At 41.1% G+C, this 20587-nt stretch overlaps 1 protein-coding gene and 1 long non-coding RNA gene across 3 annotated transcripts in view; one reads left to right on the top strand and one right to left on the bottom strand.

The window, feature by feature from the left end:
* The window catches only part of pde2a (phosphodiesterase 2A), a 172568-nt gene that overhangs the window by 58352 nt on the left and 93629 nt on the right, over nucleotides 1-20587 (bottom strand). The window lies entirely within an intron of this gene.
* On the top strand, nucleotides 9232-9850 carry LOC146559415 (uncharacterized). The gene is made up of 3 exons (XR_014888285.1): nucleotides 9232-9382; nucleotides 9457-9601; nucleotides 9684-9850. It is a non-coding gene; the product is annotated as an uncharacterized LOC146559415 (long non-coding RNA).

Genomic DNA, 20587 nt, shown 5'->3' with positions numbered 1-20587 from the left:
TGACAGAAATATAAATAAATACATCCATCAATACATGTTGTGCATTTGGCTGAAATAAAACCCAGTAAAAGTGAGTTCCGAGAGAAGCAAACAGTTGAGGTTAACTGCACTGAAGCACGTAAAGTGACAATAACAAAGAGAAACACACACAGTATCGCTCCTTGAAGTTCCCCCAGTTTGTGTTTGTCCCTCAGCTTTACATTCTCCCCAAAAGCTCCGGCCTGTGTGCAAACGATCAAAGCTAATAATTACATCAGCCAAATTAAGCACGCTAGACAACAACAGGGTTTTCTGCTCCTGTGGGGACACCATCAACTGAAGTATTTCACTTTGTTTTCAGTTCTTCAGCTGGCAGGAGAACATGAAAGTGTCAGTTTGGTTATTTGTAGCCTATATTAATTTTCATCGCTTTACTCGCTGTCACACGGCCCTTTTTGATGTTGTACACGAGCCATTATGTTTCTCTCATTAAGCCCACCAGACTCCATTGACAAAAAAAGAAGAAGTACTAAGTTTACCTCAGACAACACGGGGTTGCTGCCTGACTATGGTGAACAGCAATCCCATAAACGGACTCATTGATTTTCCACATACACTGATCCAGGAAGAACAAGAGGGTGGAACAAAAGGCGAATTTAGCCCAACTCCTATTGGTTACATATTTTCATGATGTTTTCATTAAACGGTAAAAAGAAAGAAAGAAAAAAGGCGACTTGGTGACGAGACATTAAATACTGAGCCTTTGCTTTACACCTGGTATAAATGGGAAACGGTGCGTAATCTGGCACCTGTGATGTGACTCGGATCAGTGTCAGTGTCAGCTGTGGCAGAGGATCTCAAATGTAAGAAAAAGTATTGCATGTGGATTAAGAAAGAAGTGAGTTTACCACACCTCTGCATGAGGCAAGCAGCTTAAGACTACATTAAGTGCTTTCAACATAGCGCACCCTAATCTCAAAAACTCTCTTTCATTTCTTGGTAGCGTTGTGTTAAAGCAAACACTTTGTTTATGGTTCAGGAGGCAGAGCTGGCCATCTACTAATCAGAAGGTTGGTGGTTCGATCCCTGTCCGTTCCAGTTTGTGTGCTATCCTATGGTGGCCCTGAGAGTCCAAACAGACTGCAACTTGAGAAAACACCAGCAATAAGAAAAATGCCGCAAAACACAACAGAAATAGAAAAAAAGAAAACAGAAATAGGAAAAAGCAGATTTCCGAAAGCACAAGGGAAGTGTTTCTGCGGAGACAATAACCCGACGGACCAGTTGCAGGAACCAAAATATGCTAAGAATTTCGCTGGGAGACGCTTAAAAGAAGTGGAGGATCTATCGGTTTTGTGAGGAAAGAAAAGATGAGAGGTAAGTGTGTTAGCCTGACTGTTAGCCTAAAAATCCGTCATCAGCATTATATGAATCATGATAAAACACACCTACCATGTTTTGGGTTCCTGCAACTGGTCAGTCGTGATATTGTCTCCCCAGAAACACTTCCTTTGTGCTTTTGGAAATCTGCTTTTTCCTATTTCTGTTTTCTTTTTTTCTATTTCCGTTTTGTTTTGTGTGCTTTTGCAGCGTTTTTCTTATTGCTGGTGTTTTCTTAAGTTGCAGTCCGTTTGGCCTCTCAGGGCCACCGTACTATCCTTTGGTAAGATCCTGAACCCAGAGTTTGAATAAAGAGAAAAAAAGTGAGCAGAAAAGCAATATATAAGAGCCAGTCCGTTTTTCATTTACTAATCAAAACAGCGTTTTCCACATAGTTTGAAGAAACAGTGGTAACAGGCAGATTAAGGTGCAAGGGTAAGGAGGGCTACTTGAAATGTCCACATATTAGAAAACTGAAAATGTTGTTGAGCTTCCCCCACAGGTGCCTCTACGGCATTACCATTCTAGTAGCGCTCAACCTCTTTGCGTCACATTGCAGAACTGGAGTTTATGGTCAGTCATTTTACGCCCGCTGTCACGGTCAGGTATAAAAGTCAACACAGGCACTAATGACTTCATTTACATAATTTTCCTCTACAGGGTTCTATAATTTATGTTATTAAGTAAAATAAGCCCTTTGAATGAAGCGTGCACAGGAAAAATGGATTTTCTTCTGTGTGTTCGCATGGATGTGCGTGTGCGTTTGGGCATCTCTCTTCCAGTCCAGCTGGTATGTGACAGTGCTGCCATGGCAACACGGAAAGCCGTCACAGCCAAAATGTCTGTTATTAGACTTGCAGATATAATTGTCCTTCTGTTTAACCCTTTTTGTCTTTCTATCTCTCTGTTCTGTTTATTTCTGTCCAAGTGATTATCAATTAATCTGCCCATCTGTTGATCTATCTATTCTCCTTCAGCCCCTCGATCTATCTTCCTGTTCATCAGCTTTTGTATCGATCCATCCTCCCCCGTTGCTCGCTCAATCTTTCTGCTCATGTGGAGCATCTATCTATCTATCTATCTATCTATCTATCTATCTATCTATCTATCTATCTATCTATCTATCTATCTATCTATCTATCTATCTATCTATCTATCTATCTATCTATCTATCTATCTATCTATCTATCTGTATCATACAGTGGGTGTCTGCATTTTTTCTTACCTTTAAAAGGAACCGCCCAAAAGCATCAGCAAGGCGCGGAGGGACACATATAGAAGAGAGAGAGAAAGACAAAAGACTATTATTAGAAAAGAATATAGTGGAATATGCACAACTCAGCAGTTCTCCTACACTGTGTTTCAGCGTCATCTCGGTTCGACACAAGCTCAAAATGTCAAAACCAGCCACTGACGAATATTAGTTCCAAAACGTGTCATTGAAATATTAATTGTTATTGTTATAAAGTCAGCGCAACAATTGATTCATGATTACAAAATACTACAAAAACACGACATTGTGTAAATCATGGGATTCCACCCGAAAAGCCTTGCTTTGGTCAAAGGTCAAAGGTGACCACGAGGCCCTGATGGAGAGGTCATCATGTCATCACACACACTTCCACAACGGAGCTAACGCCACCCACTTCCTTTTGTTTCTCCCTGACCCCTTAAAGCACACGTGGATGCCCGGACGCGATGCATAAACACATACTCGGTGTGTAAAAACAGCTGTGTAGTTAATTATGTTCTGTGTGTGAGTGTAATTAGGTGGTAATTATCATCATCAAGACAAACGTGGGCTTATAATTCTTAAAAAAAACCCACAGTGTCCTGTCAGCTTTGCATGTGTGAAAGAGGGTGTGTTTGTGGGCGTATAAAGATACACATGTGTTTGTGCGTTTTTACATTTCCACGTGAACCATACACAACACCTAGTGTGCATTTGTCTACACACCTGTGTCTTTGAGCTGTTCTTTTCAATACGTTTGCGTGTCACTCCTCTCGCATAGTTTTGAATGTCCTACTGCAGTTTCATCGTTTAAGGCCTGTGTGTGTGTGTGCGTGTGTGCATACTCGTCTACAGAAAACTCAATATGGCAGGGTCAGCTCTGCAGAAAATGGTCCATTGAGCAGCAATTACATTCTGCTGCCAAGGACTCTCTGCTTGACTCTTGCCTTTTCTATGGAGCTTTACGTAAAACCGCTGAGCCCACACACAAACAAAGACACATTGCGTACGTGCGTGCACACACACACGTACGCAGATACACACTTGTGGAACAGAGGATAAAGGAAGAGACTGAGAGCAAGAGTGGAGGAGGTGTGACTAATCTTCTCTTCCTCTGTTTGGAAAGACTGGAGGAGATGAGCGAGGGCTGTAAAATCATTTTGACGGGGAGGATTAAGACACTAACAGACACACACATGCGCGCGCATGCACACACATATATACACACACACAAACACATGCACAGGTATACTCCCCTTCTCACACCTAGACAGACCAATATCTCTCACTGATACATACACATATGGAGAAACACTGCTACATCCTTGGCTCCAACATGTGCATGCAAACTCAGGTTTTCTCTCTCTCGCATTTATTATTATCATTTTAACACACCTACACACATGCTCACAAGCTCCTACGCCAACAAGTATACAAACTACCAATTGCACCTGGCAGTAACATGGATCTCCTCTGTCATTGTGTCTGATGCTGCCAAATTTCACTAACATCTACCACGAGGATCAGATTTTTCTTTCCCTTATGTTGCAGTTTGCTACGCTGTCTCCACTCCTCCTTGTAATAATAAACCCTTAAAGGCTCCATGTCATTCAAATTTCATGTGCTCATATCCACCACAGGATAACGTTCTTCACACAGATGTGGGTTAGTTGGACCAGTTACACTGAATAAAGTTGAGGGCTAAATCAAACTACACAGTCATAACAGTGAGCTCTTTCTGGCTGAATTCAAGCTGCTGGGTAGACGTCAGGTTGATCCCGCTTCACTGTAGTCAGACTTAACAAAGCTCAACTTAAAAAATGATCTATGCTATTTGTAAACAAAGAATACAAATGTTTTTGGGCAATGAAGACCTACAGTGCATAAAAATGTAAAAACAGGCAGCGCGCCATGTCAGAGTTAACCCCCTGCTGGGCCTACATACCGGGATGCTAATCTCTCTTAATTATCCTGCTGTTTTAGCCATTTTCGCATCCAGAAAAACAGAGTGGATGAGTTCATAAACTATAAATAAATATAAAAAAAAAAGTTTGAAAAGACCCTTTTCAGTTTTTTTAGTTTTTGGCACATTTGTCACACTTAAATGTTTCAGATCATTGAATGAATTTTAATATTAGACAAAGATGCAAACTGCAGTTTTTTAACAACTGCGAAAGTTATCAAACCTACAGGGCTTCCTAAATCTAATAACTGGTTGGGCTACCCTTGGCAGGAAGAACTGCAATGTTCAGTGTTCAGCCACATTGTCCGGACTTGGCCAAGCCATTCAGAGCTGGACTTGCTGCTGCCTTTTGGATCATCGTCCTGCTGCGTAACCCGAGTGAGCTCGAGCTTCATGACATGAACTAATGGTCGGACATTCTCTTTCAGGGTTTTCTGGCAGAGAAGAGACTTAATGGTTCCATCAACAATAGAAAGTCATTCACGTCAGCCTGGACAGCAGCCTGAGACCATCACACTACCACCGCCATGTTTGATTATTAGTGCTGTCAGATGTAAAGGGATGCAAACCTTCCAAAAAGTTCTACTTTTCTCTTGTTAATCCACACAATGGTTTTCTCAGAAGTTTTAGAGATTATCAGGATGTTCATTTGTTGATAATCGATCTCACCCTGGTTCAGTGGAGTCCCAAAGCCTTTAAAATGTTTTATTTATAAACCCTTTCCAGACTGATGGACGTCAATGACTGTTTCTCATCTTGTCTTGAGTGATGTGTTGCTTTTGAGACCGTAAAGATAACTTCACTTTGTCAGACAGATTCTACTTAAGTGATTTCTTGATTTAACAGGTCTGGCATTAATCAGGCTTCGGTGTGGCTACTGAAATTGAATTCAGCTGTCCAAAGAATCTGGCTAATCACAGTTAATCCAGGATTTAACAAGAGGAGGCAATTACTTTTTCCACACAGGCGCAGTTAGGTTTGGATGACCTTTTCCCTTAATAAATGAAACCGTCATTTTAAGACTGCATTTTGTAGTTATTCAGGTTATTTTTGTGTAATATTAAAATATGAACAGTTACATGTGACAAACTTGCAAAAAACGAAGAAATCCTGTAGGGGATAAATACTTACTTGACACTATACTATACATTGTATCACCTTATCTCACCTTAAACCATTTCCTGTATTTGAACAAGACCAACCGTGGTATGGTGATCTGCTATAACCTATGTTAGTTTCTTGTGGATGTTTGAAGTCTGTGTCTGTAATGAAGACCCGGTCGACCCTGGAGAACACCTGAACATATTTTGGTATGTTCAGGTGTTCCAGTTAGTCTACATGCTTGTAATTCCTCCACATGTGCTGCAGAGGTGTCCCAGAAGCAGATCTCTATGAGTGACGTTAAAAAATATAGGCTGAGCATATTTTTGAAATAAAATAAATAGTACTGAGCAGGTGAGGGGGACTGGATATCAGACACAGGAAGGGAATAGAAAATTTAGTCCATTTTTAAAAATAAAAGTCCTCTAAACGCTTTACTTCATGACTACAGTCATGTTGTGATTTAAAGCTTATTCCTACAAGGTAGGATATAATATGTATAATAAAATTCCCGTACAGAAATGTCAGTAACACAAAAAAGGCCTATGTGGGATATCCTGTGTGTTCTTTTACAGAGACATTGAAAAACTTTGTGTTCTGCATTTGAACGTTTGGCAGCACGACTTGTTCAAGTACGACCAACTGCTGGGTCTGACGGGTTACAGCAGGGTTAAAATGACAGAAGACACAAATATACTCACCATTCATCCAACACACACACACGCGCGCGCGCACACCCACACACACACAGAAACACACACAGGCCCTTGCATCCTGTCCATCTCTCAGTGCCACAGCAAGAGGCCTGTTGCCAGGATACAGTGTGTTTCCTGTTAGATCAGTCAAAGGAGGAGAAATACAATTTTCTGATCAAGCTGTCACTTTCCTGTCATTTTACAGCCTCTGAGCTCCCGTGCCCGCTTCTCTGAATGCATGTTTGTTTTGAGAAGTGTGTTTGCCTGTAAGCCCCGATATGTGTTTAAGCACATTTGATGCAGTCTTGCATCTTCCTCGACTCCACATTAGTGAAATGCCAAATACATAATTAACATTTATCTTATGTTTCCTGGCACTGTATGACATAATTCTGTTGACATTTGCTATGCCAGTCAAGTGTAATTTAACTTTGTGCGTGTTTGTCTTTTTTCAATAAAGATATCAGGTGAAAAATTCAAGGAAGTTTAAAAAAAGCAAACAGGTTTTGCAGACATTTGCATGATTTCAGAGTCATGAAATACAAAATAAATATACTTTTACAGAACCCCCCCCCACCACCACCACCACCACTTTAGACCACTCAGACCTCATCTTTAAGCTCCCCCATGTGAATTACGGTGGTCGTTTTGGAGCTTTCCTGGAATCTTACCTGAGCTGACCTGAGAAAGAGTTGAGGAATAAGAAAATAGCAGTGAAATATGGCATCTGGTATTCTCATCAGCGGAAATAATACAAGAGCATTCATTGCAAAAAGAAAAACTAATATGCAAAAAAAAAAGAATTCTGTGTGACTCATAGATTCATTAGAAACAAGCGCACCATTTTAAGATCCGTCTGTGTCTGTGGTGGCAGGAATATCTGCAGAAATTCTCCCACTGCCAGTACACATATCTGGCAAAATACTTACAATTATAAAGCAATATAAAAGGCTTTTTGCCTCTGCACAACGCTGCAACAATACTGAACAGAATACACGCAAAAACTTTCTTTTTCAACCCAAGCTTTTTGATCTTCCTTTGTTTTTATGGCATAGTTAGGGGGAAAAAAAGCAGAAAAAGCTTCTGGTTTTTTGAAGCGCATGTTTTGTGCTTTGGTTTTTGTGTTGGTTTTTTCCCCTTCTCTTTAAGAAAAACCGTATGATCGGATGAGTCAGACTCAATTTAAGACAAGGCACTCGAGAATTAGGAAGCTGTCTTTTATACTAAAATCAGTCAGGGGTCTCTTTAAATGTCCTCTGCAGGCTGCTTAGGAAGATTCCTCCAAACTCCAAAGATATTTTTGGGTGAATTTTAAGGCGGGATTTAAAAGATTTCTGCATTTAAAAGGGATTAGTGCAACAACAAGATCAAAATGTTTCAACCAAACGCTAAAGAGTGGGTTGAGTTTAATGTAGAAAATCTCCCCCCAAAACTGGCTTAAACCTGCGAGTGAAAACAGAGCTGCGTACAGCACTCGTCGCTCTAATCGGAGGGCTACTGTGACTCATAGGTCAGTGTAGTTCGCTCCACTCAGAGGAACCGCTACTAATCTTTTACACCCACATAACCCCCACTAGCATTTAGATCTTTGTGTGAAGGAGGCCGCGACACAGAAGGCAAAATCAGGATCTGCAGCACATACGCAGGAACAATCATTTACATAATAACTGTATTCATCAGAACGCTCCACTGAAAGGAGGAGAGCGCTGATTAATTCCTCACTTACGCCTTGATTTCTCTTTGTTTGAATGACACGCACAAAAACACACAGGGACACCTTATACCTTATTGTGCAAAAAAAGAAAAAAATCCAAAAAACCTCACCCCGTCATAAGGACATCCATCATTCCACTAGTTGTTTTTAATATCACTCACTCAACTTCCAAGGTAACGGCAATTTTACATTCGTTGGTTGTTTCCACGGTTACTGAGAGATGACCAACTCTAGCAGGTGCCTTTTTTCCCATCATAACTAATTTCACTTCTGACATTTTACTTGCGGGAGGATTTTGGCTCAGCACTATCACACGGTGCACTCAATGTTCTTCCTGTCGGCATTAACAGAAAAAAATAAATTAAGAAAAATTATAATATGACACTGCAAAACAGCACACAAGCAGACAGTCCATTAAATATCATCCACAGAATGGCCCCAAAAAGCAAGCTGTGCAGAGGAGGATACTTAGATGACAGAGTGCATTTGTCAGGACTCTCTAGTGGACAAACTATGTCATAGTGGCACTATTTTTAAATTATAAAATTGATAAAATGACCTCGCACAGGAATATTTCATTTGGCTATTACATAACTGTCAAGTTATGGTGCTTTATCAACATGATGCAAAAATCTAATAACATTTGCAACATCTCCCTGGTCGTCCACTACCATAAATTTGAAAAAGGTCCTGTCTAAAAATGGTTGTGGTCTGACTGCAAAATTGCAGAGTGGATATGAGAAAGGCAGCTGCAGGAGAACTGTTATTTCCACCTCCTATAGACCTTCTATTAGAAACCAGGAAATTTTCTATATTTAAGTTAATGCATGTGATTGACAACTTATTTAGTTATGAAATGGTGTTCAGGTCGCAACGTAGCGTCCGCTCCAAGTAAAAAAGACTTGTATTAAAAAGTACCTGGTTTTTAAATATCCACATGTACACTGTGTCATCATGTGTGGCACAGTAACGTTTTTGTCCAGGTACCTTAAACATGTCCCTCTCTGTACACAGTATGAAGCTGTGGTTTGTACCTGTATGATATTGTGGCCGGTTAGCTCCAAAGTATAAGAAGCAATTGTATGAGTTTGTGAGTATAGATACCACCTCAAGGCAATTTAATGTTTCTACAGGATAAAAAGTTTCTTTAAAAAAGCTCTGCTTGTCATGGTCTGTGGAATGCGTGATGCTCGGGTAGCCACACCCCCGGGCTGGGCCATCACTAGCACACCTGCTCTCCATCCCGGTGATTACACGGAGATCCACTTAATCCGGCGCTGACGGATGCTCCACGCCAGTCCGTAGTCATCCCCACAGTGGTAACCAGACTTCCACGAAAAGTGTGCATTCTCTTCTGCTTGGAACTTTGTTTAACCTGCCTACTTCTGTCCAGATTTCTACTCGGCGTCTGCTACCTGCCTGTCCTCCGGCTCAACTGGATCTCGCGGCGCTCACCTGGCCCACTCGCCATTCCACGGACTTCCTGCCCCCACGGACTGCCACACTTCCCTCCCGAGCTCCCACGGTTCCGTTCTATCGTAAGCCCCTACTCTAACTCAGTCCTGATATGTTCTCCCCGCTTCCTGGCTCCCTAGTAATCATCTCCCCTTTCTATTGCAGCCCCCCGCCGTCCCGATCCCGGCTTCCTCGTGTCATTGTTTCCCCGGATTTTTAGTTTCTGTTTTGCTCTCTACTTTCCCCGGGTCGCCTTTCGTTGTTTTAATAAAGTGTCTTTTTGTTAGCTCGGAGTCTGCGCCTGGATCCTTTCGTGCCCGCGCACCACGGCGCATGACACTGCTTTGTTAAAAAAGTCAACAAAGGCCATCCAGCTGAAGGATACAAAGCACGTTGACATTGTCTTCTTCTGGATTTTACCTACAAGCCTTAAGAAACAGTTTCCTTTAATTTGAGTCATTTCAGTGAAATACTGTGCTTTGTCACGTTAACTCAATAGCTTTTTGTTAAGGCGGTTCAACATTTTAGAGTCAAGTGCAGTCATTTTCTCAACAAACCTATTCAACAAACTTGTGTGGAACCAATTTTTTTAAATTAATTAAAAAAGGTTTTATTTGAGTGCACAATATTTTGTTGAAATAAATAAATAAAAATGTTAAGTAAAAAAAAAAATTTGTTCAAATCCAGCTAAGGGAGATTCTTTAAAACCAACAATAGTGACATTTCATGTTTTTGGGACTGCCTTTCATCAAAATGAAACACTCAGTGTCTAAATGTTATATATCTATATCTATACCTACAGGCGAGAGGCAGGGTTATGCTCTGCCAGTTTGACGCAGGCTAGCACATAGAGACAACCGTTCACACCTAGCTTAGAATAATAAATTAACCTAACCCCACTAATTGCATGTCTTTGGACTTTGGGATGAAGCCACGAAACCTCCACACAGAAAGGCTAGTCGAACTCAGGACCGTCTTGCTGTGAGGCAACAGTGCTAACCACTGCCCCTACCTTTTTGAGGTATTTGTGACATGCCCTCTAACCACTAAGGCATCATTCCCTCATGAACCAAACATCTCGGGACTCCAGTGAGTTCAGTGTTGCTTTTAAAGCTGGTTTGAAATCAGGTTTCAGTTGAACAAGCCTTCATTACTGAACTGACACAATTTTAGGCACACATGGGTTAGTCAACATATGTTATGCACAAAAACTGAGATAAAATGGGAGAATGTGTTTTTATTGGATTAAGCAGAAGCAGAACATCCTCCATTAGCTACCGTAACAAGCGTATCATTTCTGGATGTGGCATTTCTGCTTTATCTCCCTATCAGATAATGAAATAAATCTAATCTCTGCGTGTGAGTCTCGCGCAGATGTGTAGGTGCTACATCTGAACTTTTCTGCATTGTCCATGAACATCTCTCAGCTACTGCAAACAGCGCCGATGCGGTCTTGTCTCTCTGTGCTCCTCCCCTCCTTCATCCCTCTCTCGCACTCTTATGTGCCCACTCACTGCCACTCACATTGATAGACACGGGAAAACACACAGATGAAGTGAAATTAAATGAAAAATGAGAGGATGGGATGTAGAGAATAATAGCTCTCTTTTCAGTTTGCACACATGTTTGTGTAGTCGCTAGCACTGCACCAGCTTGGACTGCTGTTTCAAATGATCTTAGGATATCAGCCCTGGACTCACTGCTTGTTCTTCTCTGCATTCCCTGTGGCAATAACACATCTTTGCCGTTCCCCAAAACCTCTGTTGCGCGCTCCTACAGTATATACACAAAGACTGAGCACTTTCACACTCCCCAAGGCCTCCTTCAAGGAAAGTACACAGCTCATTGATGTATCTCTGCTTCCTGACCTTCCTCTGCCTTGCACTTACAGTATCTTTCTTTCAGTTTCTCTATTCCAGTCCACAGGTAAAAGCATTTATAGATATAAACTGACCTTTAGCACTGTGAATGTACACAGAAAAACTGGCAATACTAACCAATGCAGAATAGCACTTTTCCTGTTTCCTCTCACAAATCTGCTTTGCCCATTTAAACCAGTCATTATCTTCCTGTTGTTGGGCGGAGCTTATGTCTACTGCAGGCGTATTTTTACGCCTACATGCCCTTTGTTTGAAGAGGATTGTGCTGATCGTGTCCCCACAATTTACTGTGGGCTGCAGTTTTACTTTCACTTTGATCAGTGTCAGCATGTATCATTACGGAACAGTGAACAATATACCCCGAGGTTGGAGGACTATTAAGAATCTGACAAAATAATTACATTGTAATTTCCCACAAAACCGATGCCCGCTTTTTGTCGAGCTGCTTACTCACTCGTGTAAACCTAGATTTAGGCTTGTTTTTTATGTTTCTTGAAAGTCTGATATGTGATAGGAAAACAGGAAGAGTTATCTGAAAGGTGTCAGCCAAGTAATCAAACTTCAGCTGTTCAAAATTAGTGTTTCCCACACTTTGACTTTGGTGGGGCGCCCTGATATACTATTAATGCCCATTCTTGTACATTTGCAAACATATTTTGACATATATTGAGCAATCTCTTTGCTGTGACACTCCTTTGAAAGTCTAGTAGCAGCAAACCAACTGCCTGGGCATTTGCAGTCTTCTGCTTCTCTGCTGGCTCTCTGGCTATTTACAGAGTTGCACATTCTCCAGCTCTCCTGTTGTGGACCCAAGCTGGTTATGATAGTCTTGATTCACTGCAGCTTCACTCTAGTCAGAGAAGAAATTAGTTTCAAGTTCACCATCAAAACCTGCTGTCCAAGAAAGTGGAGTTAGCATTCTCAGTGTGTGTGATTCACTATGGAAGCAGCTGATTATTGCTCTTCTGTTTATTTCTCCTAATGTCGCCCTGCTTATACAGCTGTGTGAAAAACTAAGCGCGCTCCATGATTCAGTAGCTTGTACATCCACCTTTAACAGTAAATTAATTGTTTTCTATATCACTATCAGCCTCTCGCTTGTTTTTGGAGGTATTTTGACCCACTCTTTACAAACTTGCTTCAGTTCATCAAGGTTTGTGGGTATTCATTTATGCACAACTGTCTTAAGCTGTGCATAAACTTTTACTGGGCCATTGCAGCACCTTCATTCTTTGCTTTATCAGCCATCATCTTGTAGATTTGCTGCTGCTGTGCTTGGGATCAGTGTCCTAGCTCCTGGACAGGCCTAGCTCTGCACATTTGACTCTAGAATACAGAGGAGTTCATGGTCGACTCAATGGCAGCAAGATGCCCAGTTCTTGTGGCCACAGAATAAGCCTAAATCATCATTCCTCCACCACCGTGCTTAACAGTTGGTATAAGGTGTTTGTGCTGATATGCTCCGCATTATGTCCATAAACATAACAGTTGTTCAGATACAACTCTGCAAACGTAAGCAGTGCTTTCTTTGTACTTTTTAAAGAAAAAATGGCTTCGAAATGTGACTCTTCGGGCTGTTTGCATTTTTTCTGACCTTGGGGTCAATTTGGTGAGACGTCCACCTGGAAGATTGTGGCATAAAACACATCTGATTGCTCCAAACGTGCAAACTCTGAAAACATCTGCTTTTTTTAGAGGTGCTCACACTTGGCGATGATCAGTAAATCAGTTGCATTTGATTAGCAGCACCTGGCTGTTGCTGACCCTCTTAATTCCTATGGAAACAGTACCAGTGTGTCTGCTAAAAGTCACAGTGTAATGTCATTGACATTATGATCAAAGGACTATTTGTAAAACAGTATCTGCTCACATAAACTATTGATGTAGTAGTTACAATTTCCATGCGTTTAGTTGGGAATAGATATTTGTAGTTAGTTGCAGTTATACCGATTTATTTATCATCTCAAGAAAACTTTTGGTGTTATTTTCCCACAATCCCTCATCCAAACTCTTCTAACAGACATACAGCTGTTGTACGATGTTTAGAAATCCTCTTTTTCTCCAAACTTTTGGGTTCATTTAACTTCTTCTGTAGAGAACATGGCCCCCCAAAAGCAGTTAAATGAACCTAAGCAAAACCTCATCATCCGTCTTTTTACGTTTCTTCCCAAAACAGCTGAATCTCACCAGGATCACCCAGCGAGGGCACATCATGGTGTGCTACAGAGTGAGACTTGCAGAGATAACAGAAAGCACAGCTGAGGAGACGAAGTGACGTCTCACAGGAGATGAAGAGGAGAAAGATTGGCAGGTAGAAGAGGGTCAATAATGTTAAGACAATGGATGAGATCAAATGGCTCATCTTTGTCTTTGACGGATCCACACATTCAAATTAATACCCACTGTATCTCTCTCTCTCTCTCTCTCTCTCTCACACACACACACACACACACACACACACACACACACACACACACACCAGTGCTCTGCATCACTTATCCCTCTTTTCGAGCGCTAACTGATAATTTGGCTCTGTCATTTCCATGGTAACACAGAACTGGATTGCCTGTGCAGGCATTTCGACATGTCTAAATATACTCGCTCACACACGCACGAACACATACGTGTTGCCTCAGATAAAGCCATGCAGAGAGCTATGACTAAATGCAAAGAGTTTTCGCTGTTAGTGTGCACGTGTTGCTCACGCTGTGATGAAATAAAAGTGATTGCACAGATGCACGTGCATCCGTTTCAGGGACAAAAGTCAAGTCTCCCTGTAATGTAAATCATTTTAAAGGTTAGTCGAGTAGCAGTAATGGTAAGGCTGAGTCTCCAGTCAATGTAATGTCCTCTAAAGAGATGGAAACTGGACTCTGTGTGTGTGTGTGTGTGTGTGTGTGTGTGTGTGTGTGTGTGTGTGTGTGTGTGTGTGTGTCTTTGAGCAGGCAGTATCAGTGGTGTCTTATTAGGAAAGGTCATTTTCTTTTTTGTCATACAGACAGGTTTCCCCAGCTAAGAGTCAAATCTGGAAGGTTCAGTGTTTCTTCCAGCGTGTCCTGCAAAATGTGTCCAGCTTTTCTGCATAATTTTCCTCACTGAGCTGAAACTACTGAAGACGTTGTTGTTTTAGCCTCTAAAACCACTTTTACCAACCAGTCAATAATACGGAGCAGCCCTTCGTATATACAGCTGCATCATGTAGGTCTATTTTATTCTAATTGGATAAAACAGAAGCACGCAGAGAGAAATGGGCATGTGACAACATGACATTCAGCAGTAACAATACATCACCCCCTCTATTGTCCTTTTTTTTGTCTGTCCTCTGTACATAACCCCGACCTTTTTCTCTGTCTCTGTCTTTGACTTTAAGTTCGATGACTTGAATTAAACAGTCAATCTAATCCTGGAGGGAGCGGTATAACCTCTCCTCTGTTCCCATTTCTCCTCCCTTACTACCTTAACTGAATACCAAACAGGAAAGATGCAGACTTTGTAAACAATTTAACCTGCAGTTAGCTCTGTATTACTACAAAGTTAATATATCGGTATGCTGTAGAGGACGCCGTGAAGAAAAAGGCAGCAATAGATGTGCAGTAAGTACAGTTTCCTACACTGCAACCAGTGAGTGAGAGAAGCAAGGTGGAAAGGAAGTTGTGCACCCTGCGTCACAAAATAATGATTGCCCGAAAGGCAATTTCAGTTTCTGCTTTCACTTCAAGTCTTCAATGCATAAAATGTGCATTAAATGAATCAGTCTCACCAACTTCCTGTTTTGCTTACAGCTTGAAACAGTTTGAGACGGTTTCTTGGTTACAGGGACTGAGACTGATAATTGGAAAGTTAAGATGCTAGATCCAGGCAATTTTAATCCTCTAACGATTACTCTGAGCTGTCTGGGTAGTGTCGGTGACATTTTTCTTATTTGGATTGGAGGAAATCTATAACAAAGCATTAATGATAGATAGATAGATAGATAGATAGATAGATAGATAGATAGATAGATAGATAGATAGATAGATAGATAGATAGATAGATAGATAGATAATGGCAATATTCATCTTACTCTCACATGACCTTCCAATAAGCCAATAAGCCATATACGTATACAAAAGCATTCATAGCTACACAGTGATATGCATGCATACAACAAATATCTGCAATTATACATCTATGCATGCATTCACCTATACTATACACACCTGTACCCTTAGATTCACCCACACCAACACTTAACCACATTACATAGTCTTCATCTCAGGTTTAATCAATAATCACGACACCTGTTAGTGGGTAGGATATATTAGGGAGCAAATTGCCAAAAAAAGGTTAATGCCAGGGGTCAGAATACATAGTGGATTGCAGTTTGTTGCAAATAGGCGTAGGCTCAGATCAGTCAGGGTGCTCATGCTGACCCTGTCCACCAGCAACAATAGGCACTTGGGCATCACAACTGGACCCCGGAGCCATGGTGGGCTGGTCTGATCCACAAAGAAAAAATGGTTCAGGAATGGTTTGATGAGCACAACCATGAGTTTGAGGTGCTGACTTGACCTCCAAATCCTCCAGATCTCAATTCAAACAAACAGGTCAGATCCATGGAGTCCCCACCTCCTAACCTAAGGACGTAAAGGATCTGTTGCTAACATCTTGATTCCAGATACCACAAAAGGGAGCCCAACACAATATTAAGCAGGTGTGCATAATGTTATGCCGTATATAACAAAACAATAAAAGCTACACAAGCCAATGAATGCTGAATATACACATAAATTCACGTGTCAAGCTGAGGAGAAATCGCTATCATATCAGTTGTTTATTGAGTTTGCATGATGAAGGTATCGCCACTGGAAAATAGGGACAATTTAAGAGCAACCTGACACAGTGTCATTAGTCATGTTCTCACTACTCCATGCACTGGTGTGTGTGAGTGTGTGTGTGTGTGTGTGACAGGCGGCAGCTGTGGCGTCTGTTAGCGCTGCCTATGATTAAATCATAAATAATTAAAGCTTTGAAAGAGACAGAGGGCGAGGAAGAAGGAGAGAGGAAGAAAGAGGAAGAAGGAAGACAGGAGTAAGTGTAATTACAATCTCTATGCGGTTTTCATTTGATTGTTGAAACAAGTGCAGAGCTAATGTATTTGTGCAGGCTTACCGTACACCTTCTTTCTGTATTTCTTTCTTTCTTTTCTCTTATCTTTCTTTCTTGCTTTCAAGCAAATTAAATGTTGGCTAATCCTCCTGGCAAAGACCGAGGTGATTGAGCACGTGCAACTACAAACATGCAACGAAGTGGAAGGAAATTTGACAAACCCAACGTTTCTGTTTGCTTTTTGTTTTTCTCGTTGGGCAACCAGAAAAGCTGTTTTCCGTGGCACCGCTCAGCTCGCAGGTACGCTGTCTTCATTAAATCACAGAAACACTTTGGTAGGTGAATCGCTGGCACATCTGTGCTCTAATGGAGCCTGTGCCAGTCAAAACCACAGCGAAAGCATAAAAGTAAGCAGTTGTGTAACAGTGACCCCCTTCATGTCTCTCTATTCCCTCACCTCCCACACGAGCACTTCATCTAAGTAACATGCGTCACAGCTTTGGATGGAGCAGATATTTTATCCAATATACGAAGCATCAGCAGTCATCTTTTTTTTTTCCTTTCCCACTCATGCAACACTTCTCTCTCCTTCCCTCTGCATTTGTCATCTATTGCTCGTCTTTCTTGTTGCATTTCCTTATTTCTCTTCGCGTACAAGTGGCTCTCTATTTCTTTTGAGACCTCTGTCTCATCTCGATGCTTCGCTGACTGAGCAGAAAGCCAACGTGTGGGAACATTACCCTTTCTTTTCACTTTCCCACCTACTGTGCCGCACCTTTACTCCCTTTTCCTCTCCTCAGTCTTCCGCTCTCCATTTCTTCTTTTTCAACTCACCTCATTGTCTCCTTATTTCATTCCTATAGCTGCGACTACTTCTAAGGTGTGCAATTATTCCTGCAGTAGAGTCTTACACGTACTTGAACCAGTGTGTGTGACTGTGTGAATACTTACGCATATACTAGACATGCCCTTAATTTAAAAGATGCACACATTGTTTGGCAGCAAAATGCTAAACTTTAAGGTTAGACAGTTCTGCACAGAGGTGATCATTTAATACATGCCCAGTGATGGCAATGGTAAATGGACTGGTTCTTATATAGCTCAAAGCACTTTATATACCTTGCCTCATTCACCCATACAAGCACTTGTTTTCTATGCCTAAGTGCTTTCTATCTAACACTACGATGGATGCACCAGAGAGCAACCTGGGCTTAAGTATCTTCCCCAAGGATTCTTGGGCATGCAAACAACCAAAGTAGTCAGTAGTCAGGGATCAAATCCTCAACCCTCTGATTAGCAGATGACCTGTAGTACCAACGTTGCTCTTTAGTAGCGGCATAAGCATCAGATTGGCCATCATGCACTGACACTGGACATAAACGGCCTCAGTGCGGCCAAATCTCCAGGAGTTTTTATTTTTGTTGTTTATTGAATGAAAGTTTTGTTGAAGAAGAGTTAAATACCACAGAAATTTGCATCTCTGGGCTGACAGACACAAAGCTAACGAATCTTGTGCGATTTTATACTACTTGAGGAAAAAAGAAAAAGGACAAAACAAATGGAGCAAACAAAGCAAACTGTCACAGCAAAGCAGGTAAAAACCCTCTTAGAGACATTACAAGATCTGAGATTGTTTTCAAGCACTCCAAACAAAGAGTGAAGCGACAAAAAGACGCTGCTACTTAGATCATCGAGTTGCTTTATTGAGCCACCGGTTTCGTGCCTATTGCACCCCCGTGACCATGCATCAAGACAAACACCAACGCGACATGCCTTATCTGTCAGATTGGGAGTTTGGGGGATACAAGTTATCTCCCCTGGACCCAGACTTAGAAATATATCACCGAGTGCTTCATCTCCCTGCTGCTGATAAAGATGGAAGATACAGGAAAAAGTAATCGAGGCCCAATAGTTCTGACATGAGGAGTCACGGGGGAGCAAAGCCGGAGGTGAAACTTTGCCTGTTTCAATCTTGCAGACAGACATTACAAGCTGCTCCCCGAGGAGTGCCATTTTATGCTTGCCTTGGTTTGTAAGAGACAGAAAAGGGGAAAACAACACAGGAAGAAAAGGGAAAGCAAAGCTGGTATTCAAGCACAAGAGGAAAGAGAAACTTCAGAATCACAGTCATGTTTGCATGCCATGGTCCATTAGTTACAAGTTTAATGGACCAGCATGCTTGCAGCTACAAGTTTTTGGATTGCTTTTTACACCTTTCAGGTACCTGTCGGTCAGCACCTGTGAAAATTCCTTAATAAAACCTTCAGAGGTGCAATTACATGACTTCTATTTGGGGGCAGGGGGCAACATGTTGAGCAAAAATGTAACTTGAAGTGAGTCAAAATACAAATTTGAGTATGAAAAAACTGTAACAAGAACCTGGGTTGATATGAAGAGTCAGACCTGGGTTAATATAAGGTGTAGCCAAGCTAAGAATGAGATAATAGGCCTTTTCACAGAAGAGATGTGACATGTCACAGTGGGAGATAAGGAAATTAACTGCTTCAGTTACAGGATCCTGGTGGTTTTCATGCTGACTTGTTCACACATGAACAGGACAAAGTACTTATTAGAGTTTCACGTATTTATTTAGAATATCTTTGCTTTTCTACTAAAACAAAAAGCCTACCATCAGGGGTGAAAGTGGGATTTAGCAGGTGGGGGAAGCCAGATGCTTCTTGAAAGAATCAAAAGAGTCAAGACAGCGCAAAGATGGAGGCAAGGCATTCCACAATCGGGGGACCAAAGCTCTAAACAATTTATCCCCTCTGGTCTTAAAATAAGTTTGTGGGACCATTAACAGCCTTTGACTGGAAGATCTCATACTGTGAGAAGACATGGGTTTAGACAGATTAATGAAAAAAAGACACAAGCAGATGTTACGTGAGTTAGACGGCTGATTTCCACTGAATCTAATCAGCCTAAATTCAATTTGACGTCTGCTACCCTTGATGTGACCTCACATTGACCATGAACACCATGGTTTGCCCTGCACCAGTCCACATAGTTAATTTTTGTAAACTTCATCAAAGTACTGCAAACTAACCAGTTTAGCCTGCACTAAACTGCAACAAAATTAGTATACTTCAATTTGTCTTACAAGACGTTTCACCAAAACCATAAATCCTCAGATCAGCACATTGTGTACTAATTAGCATTTGATTAAAAACTCTATAAACTCAACTCTTCAACATTTTACACTGTATTTATGTAACAAAATTACATAGAAAATGTACCTAATTAAATTGGTCAAAGTAGCATTTTGAGCATTTTTTAGTATACTTTTTAAAGTAACCTCTCACTTTCCTCCCCTTCCCTCATTCTTACTTCATTCACCCTCTCTCAGTGTCACACACTGAGATTTTGTTTTACAGTAAATGTATATTTAGCTCACAGACCCATTTTGTGAGAAACTGCACAGAAAACAGTTTTTGTTGATATTGTCTGAGTTATTTTAAAAGCTGCTTTTAAAAACCACCTGCCACTTAAAATAAAACAGGCAATTTATGCTCCTGTGCAATGCTAGATAGTGCCGTGACCACAACTTTTTACATCTGCTCCACGAACGCGTCACAGGGATGAAAGAAAATAAGGGATGCGTTGAAGGTGTAAGCAGGTGTGGGATGCCATTATTTTCTTATTACTGAGCAAGTATCTCCATGCTGTCACTGGAAACAACATCAGGCTGCAGCACATGAAATAATAACTAATTGAACAGTAATATGCATTAACCTGCCAATCAGATTTAATTACTCATTAACTGAAGGTGCGTTAACACCTGCCTATGGCAGATGAATAATCTAAAGAAACTAAACAACCAACATATCTAGTAGAGCAAGTAGCAAGTAGAGCTATGGGGCATTTTTTTTGCCTTGCTTGCCAGAATTTGATTTATTACTTTAATTATTTTAATTTGATGTAGGTTATGAGTATACATGTAGGGATGATGAATACCAATAAGACACAATGTTAAATTGCAAAATATTTTGGTATGTTGGCTGCAGCTGTGTCGTTTTCTTGGAGCCAGAAGTTGCCTTATAAGGAAGTGATAATTAGCTAACGCTATAGCAAATGTGATTAGCAAGGTGAATCCATAAATGG

Source organism: Mchenga conophoros, linkage group LG14 (genome assembly GCF_057382185.1).
Source record: "Mchenga conophoros isolate Kocher_MC1m ecotype Shallow Benthic linkage group LG14, M_conophoros_male_GT1.1, whole genome shotgun sequence".
Lineage (NCBI taxonomy): Eukaryota > Metazoa > Chordata > Actinopteri > Cichliformes > Cichlidae > Mchenga > Mchenga conophoros.
Note: the sequence above shows the minus strand (reverse complement) of the source record. Positions and strands in the feature narration are given on the sequence as shown.